Source organism: Giraffa tippelskirchi, chromosome 7 (genome assembly GCF_054371585.1).
Source record: "Giraffa tippelskirchi isolate mGirTip1 chromosome 7, T2T-mGirTip1v1.2.pri, whole genome shotgun sequence".
Classification (NCBI taxonomy): domain Eukaryota; kingdom Metazoa; phylum Chordata; class Mammalia; order Artiodactyla; family Giraffidae; genus Giraffa; species Giraffa tippelskirchi.
In genome coordinates this window covers 12,512,478-12,517,631 of record NC_137281.1, presented here as the reverse complement: position 1 = coordinate 12,517,631, position 5,154 = coordinate 12,512,478, and the positions used below count along the sequence as shown (strand labels likewise).

The 5,154-nt window shown below is 48.1% G+C and overlaps 1 pseudogene; it reads left to right on the top strand.

Moving 5' to 3' along the window:
- The first annotated feature begins 270 nt into the window (after positions 1 to 270).
- On the top strand, positions 271 to 4,398 carry LOC145513707 (endogenous retrovirus group PABLB member 1 Env polyprotein-like; annotated as a pseudogene).
- The last annotated feature ends 756 nt before the right edge of the window (positions 4,399 to 5,154 follow it).

The window sequence follows — 5,154 nt, the reverse complement described above, 5'->3', positions numbered from 1 at the left end:
ATGGGAGTTGGCTGGACACCAGAGGGAACTATGGACTTAAATCTCATAAAGGCAGTCTATGCTATAGTTACGGGAAAGCCTGGACACCCCGATCAGTTCCCGTACATAGACTCTTGGCTGGGAATAGCCCAGGACCCCCCCAAATGGGCCCGTTTTTATGCTCATGGCAGGGAAGGAAAAATCTTGATGGCCCAAAAGATAACCAAGGATGAGGAGGAAATTTTACAGGACCCTGAAAGAGATGAACTTCCCCCACCACCGTATTGGATGATGGTCCTGCCAACCAGTATCACCGCGGCTGCCGGAGGCCCAACCGGAGGAACCAGCCGGAGACCAGTAAGCCTCCCGGACTCCTCAGCGGTCCCAACAGCTCCACAGGTTGTAGAGCCGCCCACTCGGCAGGCTCCAGCCTCAGCTGGAGGGACAATGAGCCCACCGGATTCTACCACCCCGGATGCTGCCTCTACGTTCCCTAAACTCGACCCTCCACTCCCGGTAAGTACTCCGGGACAAGGGGGAGGAACCACTGTAATTAAACAAAGGCTCCGTTCTGCCAAAGGGCCAGAGGGAAGAATAAGGCATAAGATTGCTAGATCAATCTAGAAAAGAGGTAATTCTGAGGCTCCCCATGCCTAAGACTCGGCAACAAGTCAAGGAGTTCCTAGGAGCCACTGGATTCTGCAGGGTTTGGATTCCAAGGTATTCTCAAATAGCCCAACCCCTATTTGAGCTCCTGACAGGGCCTGAAGAAAATCCAGTAAGTTGGACTGAGAAACAACAAAAAGCTTTTGAGGAGCTAAGACTAGCAATCACCTCTGTCCCCGCCTTGGGATTGCCAGACTTCACCGAACCATTCACCTTATATGTGACCGAGAAAGATAAAACAGCCATGGGGGTTTTGACTCAAACCTTGGGAACGTGGGACAGGCCGATAGCTTACCTTTCAAAGCGACTTGATAATGTTGCCACCGGCTGGCCTAGCTGTCTGCGGGCAGTAGCCGCGGTCACCTTACTGGTACATGAAGCCAAAAAATTAACTTTCAGTCAGGACCTGATCGTAAAGGTTCCACATGAAGTCAACACCCTCCTTCGAGGAGATCCCCACAAATGGCTGTCCAATTCCCGGATTATTCAATACCAGGGACTACTATGTGAAAACCCCAACCTCCACATCGAGCCTTGCCAGGGTTTAAACCCGGCAACGCTTCTCCCAGCAGGAGAAGGTGGACCCACTCACGATTGCAAGGAAGTCTTAGAGGAGGTCTATGCTAGCCATCCAGATCTCCAAGACAGGCCAATTTCAAATCCTGACTGGACTCTGTATACTGATGGCACCAGCCTGGTAAAGCTAGGACGAGAATGTCAGGCTATGCTGTAGTCACAGAGAGGACTGTTATCGAGGCTGGCTCCTTACCACAACACTGGTCAGCCCAATGAGCTGAATTATGGGCCTTAGTCCAGGCACTGCAATTGTCAAAGCGTAAGAAGGTGAACGTCTACACCGACTCCTGGCATGCTTTTGCTACGGTCTGCGTACATGGGGCGCTATACTGGGAGAGAGGCCTTCTAACAGCCAATGGAAAGGACATTAAGAATAAGGAGGAGATCCTGACTCTGCTAGATGCTGTCTGGAGTTCCACGGAGGTAGCAGTCATGCACTGCCGTGGGCACCAGAAGGAAGACACCCCACAGGCTCGAGGGAATAGGCTGGCTGACGAGACCGCCAGACGAGCAGCTGAGGACAAAAAAGAATTCGGGGAAATCCCCATGAGAACTTTTGTCCTAGCTGAGCTACCCGAGCTGGCCCTAGACTCCCCAACATACACTGAGGCTCGAAACCAACTAGCTGAAGTGGAGGGAGCCACCAAGACAGAAAAAGGATGGTGGGAACTACCGGATGGTAAGCTACTAGTGCCTGAAAAGATGGCCCCCTCTCTGGTGAGCCAAGCTCATCGCATGACGCACTTGGGACTTGACAAATTAGAGGAACTGATCCGAAGGTATTTTCTGGTTCCTCACCTCTCCTCTCTGTAGAACAGAATCCCAAAATTGCAACGCCTGCTCTCAGATTAACGCCGCTCCAGGGTGCAGACCAAAACCTCCAGGTATCCAATTAAAATGTACTCTTCCTTTTGAACATTTGGAAGTGGACTTCACTGAGATGAAACCATATCGCCATTTTCACTACCTGTTGGTCCTGGTATGTACATTCTCGGGATGGGTGGAGGCCTTCCCCACCCAAACTGAGAGAGCATCAGAAGTAGCTCGGAGCCTGCTTAGGGGAAATAGTTCCCCGATTTGGATTCCCCACCAGCATAGGATCAGATAACGGCCCAGCCTTCATATCAGATCTGATACAGCAAGTAAGTAAAAGCCATGAATATAAAATGGAAGTTACACACCGCCTACCGGCCTCAGAGCTCCGGAATGGTAGAACGAACTAACTGGACACTAAAGGCCGGACACTAAAGGAGACACTTTCAAAATGGATTATAGAAACTGACTATTCCTGGGTAGATTTACTTCCCATGGCCTTGCTCAAGCTCAGGATGACCCCACGGCCCCATGGCTACTCTCCCTATGAAATTGTGTATGGGAGGCCTCCTCCCCTAATAAGACAGGTAACAACTGATATACTTCAGGTAAGGGGAGACGGGATATCACAGCAGATGGAACAACTAGGTAAGGTAATTAATCAAGTAACTAAGTTTGTGCAAGAAAGAATACCGTTCCCCTTGGGGGAGCAGATGCATGAGTTTATACCAGGGGACCAGGTATGGGTGAAACACTGGAAACATGACTCACTGGCCCCCCGATGGAAAGGTCCTTAAACTGTTGTTTTAACCACCCCTACCGCAGTTAAAGTTGCAGGCATTGTCCCTTGGATCCATCACACCAGAGCGAAGAAGGCATACCACGCTTACCCAGAAGACGCCGAGTGGACCACCCAAAAAGACCCCACCGCCCACGGGAAACCAAGATCATTCTGAAAAGGAAGAAGAAAACGAGGTCCCAGACGAGCCCTCTCTAGGGTGGAGCTGGGTAAACGACTCCTGCTACTCGGCCTCACCAACGCAGTTCTGAACCTGACCACTGTTCCTGCACAGGACAACGTCTTCATCTCATGGGCACATTCCTATGCGGACTTCCACAACTCCTCCGACTGTTGGGTATGTGGGGCTATGCCCCTGTCAGTTACGGACGGACTCCCCTGGTGGGTGTCGCCACTTCGTTATGGAGACTTTATACCACTGTGCTCCTTCTTGGAACAACAAAAGGGAACTTCCCTTTGTCTCACCAATCATAACCTTTCTTTGCTCTCCTGTTGTAAAAAAAAAAGCCATCAATGGGCCAGGGACATGGGGTTACATTTAATATGAACACTAGTCTTACGGAGGTAACAAGAGCAATACTACCAGGTCTGGGATGAATATTTCTGGATGACTACTGAGAAAGGACAGTTGATTGCTCCTGCTACTATTTGCTGGGAACAAAAAAAAAACACACAAAGTTGGATTTGGAGACCGCCACCTAGACCCAAAAGAGTTAAAATATATGGGTTATTTGTCTCCTGAACAATGTAAACAAATCATAGAAGTTACCTATCACCCCAATCAGTCGGTTCAGTGGCCCAGTTCCGACTGGAAATATAATCCCAGAATCTGTTGGGTAGCCCCCAACGGGACCCAGTGGCTCTGTGGGCTTAACTTATGGCCATGGTTACCAGTTGGCTGGGTAGGGCGTTGCACACTGGAATTTACTTTCGCCCATGGCAGTATTAAGCCTAGCTTACATCAACCTCCAGTAAACCTGCCCTATCTGCATGCAAGATGGACAAGATCTGTGTTCCAAAGGTATGACTATCTTGCTGCCTTGTTTGTACCCTCTGTAGGGACAACGGATATCATGATTAAGGTGGAGGCCTTAACTAATTTCACTAAATAGGCCCTCTTAGACAGTACAAAAGCCATTCAAGCCTTGAACGAAGAACAAATTCAGATGAGGAGGGCAGTAATTCAAAGTAGGATGGCATTAGACATACTCACAGCAGCCCAGGGAGGGACTTGCACCATAATTAAAGTCGGATGTTGTGTATACATCCCTGACCTGTCTAAAAATGTATCTACTGCCTTGGAAGATATGCAAAATCAAGTGAAAGCCATGTCTGATGAAAATATTCCCTTTTGGACTTCGGTCCTGTCCTGGGTAAAGGGAGATTGGTGGAAAACTATTGTTACTGTTGTCATAATAGTTCTAATCATTCTGCTTTGTGGGCCCTGCTTCTTACAATGTCTTGTGAACTTTGTAACCCAGAGGTTGATAGCCTTCTCTCATGTGGGTGGCCAGAGGGCTAAAGTACAATATATCTCAATGAATGATGCTCGTTATGGAAACTAGGAGCATCAAGAGGGGGGAATGAAAAAGGAATTCAAAGGGCCTGGACTCCATCTTAGGCCTGTTAGTGCTGATTATGCTTGGCCACCTCTCTAATGGACTCTGAACTCTGTGCTTAGTGCCTGTGGAAATGACAATAGAAGGATAAGACCCCCTCTGGACAGGTCAAAAATTCTTATCTGTAACCTCAGGCTTATTGATTATTGACTGTTTGAACACATAACACATGAATGATGGAGTTATTGTGATTGTATTTACCTTTCCTTTGTTTATGTAAGTCACAAGGAAGTTGGGTGGTGGGTTCAGACACGTACACATGGGGTATAAAAGATTTTCACAAATGCAGGTCGGGGTCCTTGGCTAAGAGGATACTCTGCCTTGGGCCCGCCGGTGTAATAAACTGCACTTCACTATCTGCATCGTCCTTCTGAGTGAGCTTGTTTCCCGGAACGCGTGGCTATAACACTATGAGGCTAAAGCAAACACTTAATAAAAAAGTAATCCTGCAGAACAAGAGTATATAAAGTGAAAGTATGGCAGTTCCCCTGGCAGTCTTGTGGTAAGGACCTGGCACCTTCCATGCCAGGGCCCAGGTTCTGGAATCCCTGGTCTGGAAACTAAGATTCTGCAAGCCATGAGGCATGGTCTAATTAATTAATTATGAATTAATAATAAAATGAAAATAAAGTCCTCCTCCCCATCCTATTCCTGGATCACAAGCTATAAACTTAGTGATAAGCATGGCTAATGATTTCTTCA